Genomic DNA, 14,387 nt, shown 5'->3' with positions numbered 1-14,387 from the left:
CACAGCTTACTTTCCCACCTAGCTTTGTATCGTCAGCAAACTTGCAGACAATGCACTCAGTCCCTTCATCTAAGTCATTGATAGAGATTGTAAATAGCTGAGACTCAAGCAGTGATCCTTGTGGCACTCCACTAGTACACCCTGAAATCCTGAAAATGACCCATTTATTCCTACTCTGTTTTCTGTCCATTAACCAATTCTCAATCCATGCTAATATATTACTCCCAATCCTATGAGCCCTAATCTTGTGTAACAACCCATTTTGTGGCACCTTATCAAATGTCTTTTGAAAATCCAAATATACTACAACCACTGGTTCCCCTTTATCTACCCTGCTAGTTACACCCTCAAAATATCAAATAGATTTGTCAAACAAGATTTCCCTTTCATAAATCTGTGTTGACACTGCCCAAGCATATTATGATTTTCCAAGTGCCCTGTTACCACTTCCTTAATAATGGATTCTAGCATTTCCCCGACTACTAATGTCAGGTTAACTGGTCTATAGTTCCCTGTTTTCTCTCTTCCCTCCTTTCTTGAACAGCGGGGGTTATGTTTGCTACCTTCCAATCCGTTGGGACCATTTTAGAATCTAAGGTCCTTCAGTTCTTTTACTGCTTGACTCTATGTTGTCTTTTGTTTCTTTCTTTCATTTTCTTTCCTGGTTCTTTCTCTTTTTTTAAATTATTTTGCTCTCTGTGTCTCACTCTTTGTTGGTGGGATGTGTGGTCAGATGATAGATCTGGTCGGATTTGGACCCAGGTTTTGAACATGGGTGGGGGATAGCATCTGCTCCCTTGCCTGACAATACCTCTCCCATTTCCTCCCCTACTTTCCCTTCATCTGAACACCCCCTTACTCCTACTCCATTCTCTACCCCTTCTGCTTCCCATTACACCATCACTCCTCACCCCAGATAATGGGAGGAGTGGGCAATGGTGCCAGGATCAGTGGGGGGACATGTTGGAAAAAATAATTTCTTTACATTTTAATTTTTAAAGTAACATTAATAAAAAAACATATTTGAAGGTTTGAAAGACTGGATATATCACCTCTGAAGGCCAAGCTGGGAGGTCTGGAAGGTAAGTAGCCAACAGCACCACTCACCTTGGGAGACCAAGTATGCAGGACTTAATCAGAGGCAAGTAAAATGAATAGCAAAACATGACAAAAATGCACAACAGAAATAGTGTGACACAAGTGTGATTGCGCCAAAAACATGACAGAATGGGAAAGAAATGCTATACAAAAGGGAATGGGTGCAAAATCGACTTTTCATTTATAAAACACAACACAAGGAGCCTGTAGAGCAATGGTAAGGGAAACAATACTGGGATGACGATAGTTTGAAATGTTTTGCATTTACAGTTCCCTCTCTCAATTACAATTGTCATATTTGAGAACAGCAATAAGTATGTTACTACATTTCAGATAATTGCTATTGTAAATGGTTCCCTCTCCTCAGGTGCTGTCCCCTCCCTTTAAAACCTCCATCAGCCTCATGCACAAGGGAGTTTTTTTTAAATTCAGTCACGGGATGTGGGCGTCACTGACAAGGCCGGCATTTATTGCCCATCCCAAATTGCCCTAGAGAAGGTGCTGGTGAGCCGCTTTCTTGAACCGCTGCAGTGCGTGTGGTGAAGGTATTCCCACAGTGCTGTTAGGGAGGGAGTTCCAGGATTTTGACCCAGTGACAATGAAGGAACAGCGATATATTTCCAAGTCAGGATGGTGTGTGACCTGGAGGGGAACTTGGAGGTGAAGGTGTTCCTATTCACCTGCTGCCCTTGTCCTTCTAGGTGGTAGAGGTCACGGGTTTGGGAGGTGCTTTCGAAGAAATAGGGAATTATTTCAGAATTCTTTCCAGAAACCCACGAGCAGGACGGTAGTATTGGATTTGCTCCAATGTAATGAGGAGTAATAACCTAATGAGCTAGTTAGTCTTATTAAGTGTGCTATCTTCTCCCGCATTGGTCTCCAAGTCTGGCATTCAATCTGTACCTTCTGCTAGGCATGGTGTGCAACCTAGTACTAGAGAGCCAGACAGGGCGAGCTCCTCACATCCACCTTGGGTAGCAGAATGTCCAGTCTGTCAGCAAGAGGCTAGAAGCAGTGCCAGTCTGTCATTTCCCTACCGACTCAGTTTTGTGCCTTCGTATTGTGTTGTCCATCCATTCAAATTCATCCATCAACCCTATGCTCCATGCACCCTTTGCAGAAGCTGAAAACATAAAAACATAAGAAATAGGAGCAGGAGTAGGCCATACGGCCCCTCGAGCCTGCTCCACCATTCAATAATAGCATGGCTGAACTTCTACCTCAACTCCACTTTCCTGCCCTATCCCCATATCCCTTAATTCCCTTAGTGCCATAAAATCTAGCGATCTTCGTACTTTCATGCTGTTCAAGCACTGAATTGAGCTCAGTTGCTCTATGAAGACAGCAGAGCAAACTGTGATGTATTGCTGGAGAATCGCCAGGTATTTTTGATTGTGCTGTTCAGTAGATGGAATGTATAATCACAAGCTTTCAATATCCAAGGGTATTCTTCCAATGGTGAGCTGCTCAACAAACTGCAGTTTTAAATTACATAAGATTCATGAGCCACTGCAGAATACAAATAAATCATTTATTTGGAATGAAAACCTAATCCTGGAGAGAACTTGATCATTCATCAAAGTTACTTACAGGAACGTTCTAGTGATGTAAGATCAATCAATTTTATCAAATTATCTGCATTTTCTTCTTTACAAGTATCAAATCACAGCACTATTTATCAATATTTAGCTAATTCTTTGATGCAGCCCTTTTACACTGGGCTTACTGATCTGTTGATGCTTATGTTTGATCATTGTGTGAATGTAATCTGACATTTGTAGTAGAATTGTCTGCTTCTATAACCAGATATTGTGCCCCCACAGCAGATAGTGCCTGATACTGACATCATGCAAACCTCTCGAATAGGAACCAGTGCCATCACTAAGACCGCCTATTTCCAACTCCGGAACATTGCCCGTCTCTGCCCCTGCCTCAGCTCATCTGCTGCTGAAACCTTCATCCATGCCTTTGTTACCTCTAGACTTGACTATTCCAACTCACTCCTGGCTGGCCTCCCACGTTCCACTCTCCATAAACTTGAGGTTATCCAAAACTCTGCTGCTTTGTGTCCTAACTCGCACCAAGTCCAGTTCATCCATCACTCTTGTGCCCGTTGACCTACATTGGCTGCCAGTTAAGCAACGCCTTGATTTTATAATTCTCATCCCTGTTTTCAAATCCCTCCATGACCTCGCCCCTCCCCATCTCTGTCATCTCCAGCCCCAGAACCCTCCGAGATATCTGCACTCTTCTAATTCTGGCCCTTTGAGCATCCCCGATTTTAATCACTCCACAATCGGTGGCCGTGCCTTCAGCTGCCGAGGCCCTGAGCTCTGGAATTCCCTCCCTAAACCTCTCCGCCACTCGACCTCTTTTTCCACCTTTTAAGATGCTCCTTAAAACCTACCTTCTGCCCTAATATCTCCTTATGTGGCTCGGTGTCAAATTTTGTTTTATAATGCTCCTGTGAAGCGCCCTGGGACATTTTACTGTGTTAAAGGCACTATATAAATGCAAATTATGTTGTTGTTGTTGAGAAGCTCCTTCAGCGTCCTCTGTTGTCTCATCACTTCATTCTGTGCTCCGTTCCTCTTTTGACACCAAGCCATCAACTTGAATAAGGAAACTTCCTACAAATTGTTTCATCTGCACATGTATCCAGCATACTAGCTGGCAGTGTATTCCACAGCTTTTTAAAAGTTGTATTTATAAAATGTATTAATTTTCCTCTTTCCCCTCACTTTATCCCCTCTCACCATATGCTGGTCCTTGCCAGTTCCATTCTTCTGCTCTTGCTGCTTTATATCCCGTCTATTTGGTTCATTAAGAGGCTGAGAGTGGCATTCCTTCAGATTTTAATTCTCTTCAGCTGGGGGAAGTATCTGGCCTCTGCTCATGGCCGTGTCCCAACATCTATTAAGAACAAACTTGCATCTTACAGCCTATGGTGCAACAAGTAGGCGATACAATGTGCTGCATCACTGCGCCGCTTCTTAACAGTTCTTAAGTCAGTTAAAATTGTTCCTTGACTTGTGGACTAGCTCAGGATTTCATTAGCTTAAAATAATACCCCACTACCTCTTCTCATAGTCCCTTTTAGAGGAATCCATGATCCCTTGAACTTTGAACCCTTTTTCCACCCCTTTCATTTCTTAGTCTTTCTTCCAAAATTAGTTTCCATTACCGTTTCTTGATACTTCATTAAAATAAGACCCAACATCATCTTTATTATCTTTCTTTGAACCTTTTCAAATTCCTGCCTTTTCATAATTACGATGACCAAAACTGAGCACAATGCCCCTATAGTCTTGTCAGTGCTTTACATTCCACTGATTTTGATGTGCTTCCCAAAGTACCAACAGGATATGTTGACAATTTTAGTAAATTACCTACCTCATGCTAAGAATTTTTAAAATGCACTAATATTGTGACTTACTGTGTAGGTACTTTGGCACATCAACACCAGATTCCGTGAAGCGTGTCCTATGATTATTAAAATAATGTTCTGGTATGAAAGTATGTCTGTCATTTCATTGGTATCTTGTTACGATTGTAGAAAGCCTTTTTTGGGCTTTAGAGTCAGTGCAACAGTAATCGTACAGTGGCCAGACAGATTTTGCAAATGGTCGCCAGTTTGGCTGCCCGTCTACAGCTGATATAGATCCACTTATGGGGTATTGGGTGTCGCCGTGTCATTCAAGCAAATGTTCCAGTTGAGTTGCTAGATGGATTATAACTTGGTCCAATTGAAGATAGATGCTCTGTTGACATTTTCTGAGTTGTCATCATCTTGTGTCACCTGACACCGGAGACAATCACTACAGTATGTGATTTTTGGAGAAGCTTTGAATTCTGCTCGATCAGTAATCACTCGCTTTTACATTAGTTCTACTTAAATTCCAATTATTGCATTTGTAAATTAATCTGTGTCACCTATAATTTTGGAATATAGTTAAATCCATTTAATTGCAAATCAGTACAAATACACAAGTCACTAAAAGGAGCGACACAGCCATAAGGCCATAAAAAAAGGCAAATCAAGCACTCGGGTTTATTTCTAGAGGGATAGAATTGAAAAGTAGAGAAGTTATGCTAAATTTGTATCGAACCTTAGTTAGACCACACTTGGAGTACTGTGTACAATTCTGGCTGCTGTATTGTAAAAAGGATATGGAGGCACTGGAGAGGGTATAAAAAAGATTTACAAGGATGATACCAGAAATGCTAGGTTATACCTATCAGAAAAGGATGAACAGGCTGGGTCTCTTTTTCTCTTGACGAAGGAGCAGCGCTCCGAAAGCTTGTGATTTCAAATAAAACTGTTGGACTATAACCTGGTGTTGTGTGACTTCTTACATTTGAAAAGAGAAGGCTGAGGGGTGACCTAATAAGAGGTCTTTAACATTATGAAAGGCTTTGATAGAGTAGACAGAGAGAGAGTGTTTCCACTTGTGAGGGAGAGCAAAACTAGAGGCCATCAATATAAGATAGTCACCAAGAAATCCAATAGGGAATTCAGAAGAAACTTCTTTACCCAAAGAGTGGTGAGAATGTGAAACCTGCTACCACAGGGAGTAGTTGAAGCGAATAGTATAGATGCATTTAAGGGGAAACTAGAAATGCCTATGAGGGAGACGGGAATCGAGGGTTACGCTGATAGATGAGGAAAGATGGGAGGAGGCTCGAATAAACGCCGCCATGGACTGGTTGGGCCGAATGGCTTGTTTCTGTGCTGTGCATTCTATGTAAATCAGATAAAAAGCAAATTCCTGCTGATCTTTACCAAGTCCCAGTTTGAGATTCATGTCACTGTTCCGATTTCATTCTGGATTATAAATGTCACATCAGCCTGTGCCTGCTAATTTTTACCTTCCTCGCACAAGGAACCCAGCCCTGAAATTAGCACAAGCATAGTTTTTTGAAGTGTTGTCCTGTTTAATGTAGCAAAACATTAATGCACTTAATGCTCGTGCTTTTTTCACTTGAAAACGTTCTCCCTGCATTTCTCACACATCATGCTCCCACAATCATACCTTCTCACTTGATTGGAAGGGAGAACAGGCTGGCTCATGGATCTCTGTGAGCAGTTACTTGGGTGCTCCACCAGGAAGCACATCTTGTTGATGCAGTTACAGTGAAAAAGCCAGCCCAAACAGGGGTTCCCTGCTTCCCAGTGTAGATATGGGATTCTGCTGTTAGCCAATAAGCTGTTGTACTATTTATCTAATGTCTAAAACCTGAAGATTTCTATCAATCGAGCCAACACCACCATGACCCTGCTGAGGTTGCAGATGTGTGTCCTTTGGGGAACTCTGATGGTGAATGTAATTCCAAGGCTGTCCAATAATTGCAAAGCTAAAATGTTGGGAATTTCAGTCTGCCTTGACTGATTTCGAATCTTCTTTTGTAATTTAGCACACTCTAGTTGGAGACGCTTTGATCCCAAACCTCTGAAAACACCAATGTACCATCAGCTAGTAGGAGATGCACAGGCACAACAAAGGATGATGGTGTAGGAATTGTCAGATTCCTAATCAAAAGACTGAGATTGAGTCAGTCTGTTAACCAAACAAAGTTTAATACTGTTTTGCAGAAGTAACAATCAAACACAGGAGAACTAACAAACAGGTCTATGCTCAATGCTGGCTCCATGAGGACTGAGAGAGAGAGCTCCTCCCTCTGATGTCATGACGTTTCCCACCATTGGGAACGTCACATGACCCACGTGGTGACGTCATCGCGTTTGGTCTTAACCCTCTAGGGACCGCGCTATTTACATGTAGTAAAATGAATACAGGTACAGATTCATTCTGTTACAGATAATTATGTACATCGATTTCAGAGTCCCTTGGTGGCTCTGCCACATGCGCCCCCCCCCAGAATTGTCTTTAACAGTGAAAGTCAATCGAAGAGGAGGTCGGACAAGTCTGTTCGAACGACTCCTATGTTCCCGGAGAGGAATTTGTTGAGCGGTAGATGGGCTGACAGGTGGAACGACCCATTCGGACGTAGTAGCTGCGGGCGGTCGACCACGGCGTGGTGGCTGTGCACATTAACTCCGATGGCTTGGAGTCGCCTAACCCAGGCAGCGTAAGTAAACGACGTGCACGTTCCACCTTCGTGAGGCCGAAAGCCTGAATTAACCGCGCTTTTAGCATTTCATACTTGCCGTCGACCGGGGGGGTTTTCAAGCAGGTTGATGATCCTTGAAGCCGTGGAGCCGTCTAGTGCGGAGACCACGTAGAGGTAACGGATCTGATCCACCAGGATGTTTCGCAGTTCAAACTGAGTTTCCGCTTGCACGAACCAGGAGGCCGCCTGTTGTTCCCAGAACTGAGGGAGCTTCAAAGCCACCGTGTTCGCTTCCATCATCTCGTTGCGCGCCGCTTCCTCCGCGAAGATCGTTCGCGAAAGTTCGGGGTCACCACTGTAGGAATTGTCAGATTCCTAATCAAAAGACTGAGATCGAGTCAGTCTGTTAACCAAACGAAGTTTAATACTGTTTTGCAGAAGTAACAATCAAACGCAGGAGAACTAACAAACAGGTCTATGCTCAATGCTGGCTCCACGAGGACTGAGAGAGAGAGCTCCTCCCTCTGATGTCATCACGTTTCCCGCCGTTGGGAACGTCACGTGACCCACGTGGTGACATCATCGCATTTGGTCTTAACCCTCTAGGGACCGCGCTATTTACATGTAGTAAAACGAATACAGGTACAGATTCATTCTGTTACAGATAATTATGTACATCGATTTCAGAGTCCCTTGGTGGCTCTGCCACAGTGGGCTCTTTATCCCAAGCAAAGTGTTCGGCTGATGCTCAGTACCACGGTTGAGATCAGGAATTTAATGTAAAGAATCGAGGGTGCAAGCTGCATTCTGGCTCTCCAGGGCATAGTCCATTACAACATAAGCCTGTTGTACCACTGTGTTGCTCAATATGGTTTCATTTTTAATTGCTTACTGAATTGGATGTCATCTTGCTGCTGTACAGTGCCTGAATGACTGACTGGAAGTGGAAGGGACCTTCTTCCTAACAAAACCAACTCTGGTCATCACCCCTGCGCTTGCTGACGTACATTGACTCCCGGTTGAGCAATGCCTCAAATTGAAAATTGTATTCCTTGTGTTCAAATCTCTCCATGGACTCTCCCCTCCCTATCTCTGTAACCTCCTCTGAGAACTCTGTGTTCCTTCAATTCTGGCCTCTTGTGCATCCCTTTGCACCACTATTGGCGGCCGTGCCTTCAGCTGCCTAGGCCCTCAGCTCTGGAATTCTCTCCCTAAACCTCTCTGTCTCTCTACCTCTCTCTCCATTAAGACGCTCCTTTAAACCTAGCTCTTGACCTAATATCTCCTTATGTGGTTCGATGTCAAATTTTGTCCGATAACGCTCCTGTGAAGTGCCTGGAATGTTTTCCTATGTTAAAGGTGCTATATAAATGCAAGTTGTTGTTGGGTGTCCACAGTAGTTCCCTTTTCTCTTGAGTACAGATCTGACAGACTATGGATTTCCTGCAATATACAAAGCAGGTGGGCATTTAGATCCCAGATCTGTCAGCAGAAAGAACTTGCATTTATATAGCACCTTATTATGTCCTCAGAATGTCTCAAAGCTCATCATAATTAATTAATTAGTTTTAGAGTACAGTGACTTTTGTAATGTGGGCAAATGTGGTGGCCAGTTGCACACAGTGAAGCCCCATAAATATCAAATGAGATAAAAGGTGAAATGTTGGCCAGGACACCAGGAGAATGTCCCATGCCTTTTCAAATAGTGCCATTTGATACTCTGTCTATCTGAACATGCAAACAGGACCTAGGTTAATGTCTCATCTGAAAGATAATGCAGAACACACTCAATATTGCACTCAGTGCCAGTCTAAGGCATGTGCTCAAGTCCTAGAGCAGGGACGAGATGGGGTTTGAACCCATAACCTTCTGACTCGGAGACAGGATTGTTATTAACTGAACCAAGCTGACAAAATACTGGCCTTATTTAGCACTCAGGAGATATGTAACAGAAGTTGAATGAGTGCAGTATGTTAGATCCGTGTATCTTAATGTTGTGTCCTTCAATAATCAGACAACAGACTGCAGGGAAAGATTCAACAGGTGTTTACTGAATGAGGGTTACTCTAGAACTAACTATACAGATCACGTCTCAGGGTCTATATACAGGTGTGGTCACTGCCGGTACTACAGTATACAGGAGCTGTAAAAAGTAGTTCTCCCCTTAAAGGTACATACATTACAATTCCTCCCCTTTTAGATTAATAGTACCATAACACTCATTTAACAATTAAATATCAAACTAATTACAATTAACACTTTTAACATGCAACATTAGCTGAAAATAGTCTATTTATAAATTCAGTCTTTGGGGAGGCTTCCTGATCCTTTCTGGATAGCGCCTTTCCCGAGTGTCTTGCTCTTGGTGCGGAGGCGATTCTGGCCCCCTGTCGTCGGTTGGTTCATCAGCTTCCGATGCTACTGTTTCTGGGGTAGATGCTACCTGTACGTTGGGTTCATCACCAGGTACGTATGGGCGAGGCTGGGGTTGACTTGTTCCTGTGACTCTAGGATCTGGTCAGCATGGTGTCTCACGATGCTCTCCCCAACGTCCACTCTGTACATTAGTGGGCCCAGCCGTGTGCATATCGTTCCTGGCTGCCATTTTTCTGTTTGGTAGTTGCGGGCCAAGACTGGTTGCCCTACATTGAAGCTCCTTGTCGGCTTCTCATTGATGTGCTGGAATTGCTTACTCTCAACATCTCTTCGTACGTTTGGTCTGAGCAAATCCAGGCGAGATCTTAACCTTCGGTTAAAGAACATCATGGTTGGGGCCTGGTTGGTGACTGCATGTGTCGCATTCCGGTAGGCGAACAGGAAATTGTCCACCTTGTGCTGCAGCGGAATGTTGTCATTGTACATAGCCTTTATTGCCTTCTTAAAGGTTTGTACGAACCTCTCAGCCAATCCATTTGTGGCTGGATGATACGGGGCGGATGTGTAATGCCTTACCCCATTCCTTTTCATAAATCTTTGAAACTCTTCGGACACAAACTGTGGTCCGTTATCAGAGCAAATCTGCTCTGGCAAGCCGTTCCTGGCAAAAATGGTCCGTAGGACTGCAATAGTTTTCTCCGTGGTGGTGGAGGACATTTTGATCACCTCAGGCCATTTCGAGTGCGCATCCACGGCTATTAAAAACATTGAGTCCATGAATGGACCAGCAAAATCAATATGCACCCGTTGCCATGGAGATGAGGGCCACTCCCATGGGTGTAGAGGGGCATGTGGTGGTGCATTTTGGACCTTCTGGCATCCTGAGCAGCTCTTGGTCAGGTCCTCGATTTGCTGATCGATCCCCGGCCACCACACATAAGCCCTAGCAAGGCTTTTCATTTTCACCCCTCCCAGATGACCTTCGTGAAGCTCATTGAGCACTCTCTCCCTTAACTTGGGTGGAATTACCACTCGGGATCCACACATCAAGGTCCCCTGGCATACTGACAGCTGTTCTCTTCTGGATGAGAATGCTGGCAACAGTGAGTCGCCATGTGCTGGCCATCCCTTCACCGTCAAATCATATACCCGAGACAGTGTCGGGTCATTTCGGGTCACCTTCTCTATACCAGCGTTAGTTACTGGCAAGCATTCAATTATAGTCGAATGAAATATTTTGACAGGATCCACTGCTGGTGCTTCCTCCGCAGTAGGCAGTGGCAGGCGTGATAGCCCATCAGCATTTCCATGCTGTTTCGTGCCCTTACACTCGATTTCATATTGGTGCGCCCCTAGAAAAAGGACCATCTTTGTAGCCGTTGCGCAGTCATCACCGGAACGCCCTTCTTTGGATTAAAGATGGAGACAAGTGGTTGGTGGTCAGTCAGCAAGGTGAACTTCTGTCCGTGCAGATAGTGATTGAACTTTTTCACTCCCCACACTAGGCTGAGGGCCTCCCTGTCAATCTGGGCGTAGTTACGCTCGGCTGAGGTTAGTGATCGTGACGCAAAGGCTATTGGCCTCTCTGAACCGTCCGAGAATTTGTGAGACAGCACCGCTCCAATGCCGTAGGGTGACGCATCACATGCCAATCGAATTGGTAATGCCGGGTTGTAATGGGCCAATACCTCTTTCGATGTGATTAGTGTTTTGCTCTTCTGGAAAGCTCGTCTACATTCGTCACTCCACTTGCATGGCAGCCCAGTTTGCAGTAGGGTGTTCAGTGGGTGTAGTATTGTAGACAAATTTGGCAAGAACTTATGGTAGTAGTTTACCAGCCCGAGGAACGACCTCAGTTGTGACAGATTTTCCGGTGCTGGAGCCTTGACGACTGCCTCAATCTTCTCTGGGGACTTATGTAACCCCTCTTTATCGATAACGTGGCCACAATACGAGATCTGTTTTCTAAAAAACTCGCATTTGGGGCGGTTAGCTCGGAGCCAATATTCCTGCAATCTAGTGAGCACCTGCTCCAGGTTGGCAAGGTGATCACTGTCATTTTCGCCCGTGACCAGGGTGTCGTCCAAATAACACTGGGTCCCTGGGATCCCTTGCAGGACTTGTTCCATTGCCCTCTGCCAAATAGCCGGCGCTGATGCTACCCCGAATACCAGCCGGTTGTATTGGTAGAGACCTTTATGGGTGTTGATTGTGAAGTATTTTTTTGATGCTTCTTCTATCTCCATTTGCAGATATGCCTGGGCCAGATCAATCTTAGTGAAGCATTTCCCTCCAGATAGCAAGGTGAAAATATCTTCAATCCGCGGAAGTGGATATTGTACGGTGTGAAGGACCGTGTTCACGGTTACCTTAAAGTCCCCACAGATGCGAACCTTCCTTGGTTCCCCAGGCGTGCTGCTCAACGACTTTTTCATCACAGGGACGATGGGTGTAGCCCACTCGCTCCAGTCTACCTTGGACAGTACACCTGAACGTTCCAGACTCTCCAGCTCTGCTTCGACGGCTGGGTGGATCGCATAAGGTACCGGTCTGGCCTTAAAAAATTTTGGGCTTGCGTTTTCTTCAATTTTAATAATCGCTGTCATGCCTTCTAGTGTTCCGAGTCCTTGCTGGAACACTTCTTTTGCGTCAGTTAGGATCTTTGACAGTCGCCCAGGTGTGACGTCATCATCCTTTTTGTCAGCCACAGTCAGTGCCTGTATGGAATGCCCATCTAGCTGTATCTTCCGGATCCATTCACATCCTAGTAGTGGTGGTCCTCCATCTGGCAATACATAAAAGTCCATTTTTGGTGTTTCCTTGCTGTTATATATAACGTTCACCCTTATTTTTCCTTTGGGGTAGACTTTTTGTCCCGTGTACGTCTTCAAGACAATCTTTGTATCTCTCAAGGGTATATGTGAGAAAAGCCGCTTGTAGTCCTTTCGGTTTATGACTGTTAGGGCTGATCTTGTGTCCGATTCCATTTTCACTTGGACTCCTGCTATCTTGAGCGTGACCCAGATAGTTTGGTGATCCTCCGTTTTGATCACATTATGTAGTTTCAGACAACCCAGCTCCTTGCTTCCAGAGTCTGTATCACTCTTCTGTTCGTCTGAACTACTCTCCGTCACCTTATGTACCTTCTTGTACTTCTCCTGTGGAGATTTCTTGCTGCTGGTTTTCTTCCCTGGCCTGCAGACTCTTGCTATGTGTCCTACTTTTCCACACTGTCTGCACACTTTGTCCTTGAACCAGCAATCATTATGGTCATGTGTTGTTCTGCCGCAGCGATAGCACTTCACTGTTCCGTATGACATTTCATTTGTGCCATATTCTTGCGGTCTCCGTTGTATCTCTGCAGCGCCCCGTGCTGCTGCTTCGTGTGATACTGCAATGCTGAAAGCCTTGTCCAGCGTAAGATCCTTTTCTGATAGAAGCCGTTTCTGGGCTCCTTCACTTTGAAGCCCACACACAAACTTGTCCCTTAAAGTACCTGCTAGTCCCGTTCCAAACTGGCAGTGTTTCGATAGCTTGCGCAGTTCCGTTAAATACTCAGCATTACTTTCATCTTTATGCTGGTTCCTTTTGTGAAACTTAAATCTTTCTGCTATCAGGAGCGGTGTGGGGTTTAAGTGGTCCTGTAGGATTGACACTATGTTTTCAAAATCCTTTTCTGCTGGCTTCTCTGAGGTTACTAGGTTTCGTAGTAAGCCATACGTTTTTGCACCCATTGAATTCAACAATACCAGCGCTTTCTTGTCATCTGGCACTTCATTCGCCTTGCAGTATACTTCTATGCGTTCGACATATGTCATCCAATCTTCGACTTCATTGTCGAATGCTGTGATACTGCCGCTGTTCGGCATTTTTGGGTGTGGTTAGACTGGCTTAAAATGGCGTCTCCCGCGCTTTCCTTTGTTCCCCGCTGCGGCTTAAAATGGCGTCTCCCGCGCTTTCCTTTCATCCCCGCTGCGGCTTAAAATGGCGTCTCCCGCGCTGCTGCCAACGCCGCTCTCGGCGGTCCTCGTGGCAAATGGCGACGCCCTGTGGGTTTCGTGCGCTGCTCCTGCACTGCTGCCAACGCCGCTCTCTGCAGTCCTCGTGGCAATGGCAGCGCCTCGCGTTTTCCTGCGTGCCTCTCTCCCCCGTTGACACTGCTCGGCCCTTGAACACCGGCTGCACTCTGCTCTCTCTCCCCCGTTGACGCCGCTCGGTCTTGAACACCGGCTGCGCCCTGTGCGCTCTGCCCTCTCTCTCTCCCCCGTCGACGCTGCTCGGCCTTTTTCTGTGCCGCTCGGTCGGGCTCTAGCCCGCAGCTGTCCGGGAAGGGTCTGCGCAGTACCTGCTGCCAGCCCGTTTCGCTGGACCACCGTGACTGGAAAGCCAAGCCTGGCTCTCGACAGCCTCCCCTGCGATGCTCAAATCTCCGCTGGATGACTGGGCGGTTGCCCATGGTCGACGCCCGTGCTTCTGGACTCGACCTTCTTCCACTGTTCTCCAGGAGCGAATCCCTGGGAGGTGATGCAGAATTCCAGGTAGGTTCAAGCTTGCTCATTGCCACTGTTAGATCCGTGTATCTTAATGTTGTGTCCTTCAATAATCAGACAACAGACTGCAGGGAACGATTCAACAGGTGTTTACTGAATGAGGGTTACTCTAGAACTAACTGTACAGATCACCTCTCAGGGTTTATATACAGGTGTGGTCACTGCCGGTTCTACAGTATACAGGAGCTGTAAAAAGTAGTTCTCCCCTTAAAGGTACATACATTACACAGTGCCTCCAATTTTCACTGGGATGCAAGACCCTCAGGAGGTGCCAATCAGAGATCAATTTGT

The 14,387-nt window shown here is 45.4% G+C and overlaps 1 protein-coding gene across 2 annotated transcripts in view; it reads left to right on the top strand.

Annotated features, from left to right (window-relative positions):
• Positions 1 to 14,387, top strand: part of sh3gl2b (SH3 domain containing GRB2 like 2b, endophilin A1) — a 234,633-nt gene that overhangs the window by 162,296 nt on the left and 57,950 nt on the right. The window lies entirely within an intron of this gene.

This window comes from Somniosus microcephalus, chromosome 1 (assembly GCF_052327205.1).
Source record: "Somniosus microcephalus isolate GS21.2 chromosome 1, FLI_Smic_1.0, whole genome shotgun sequence".
Classification (NCBI taxonomy): Eukaryota; Metazoa; Chordata; class Chondrichthyes; order Squaliformes; family Somniosidae; genus Somniosus; species Somniosus microcephalus.
Note: the sequence above shows the minus strand (reverse complement) of the source record. Positions and strands in the feature narration are given on the sequence as shown.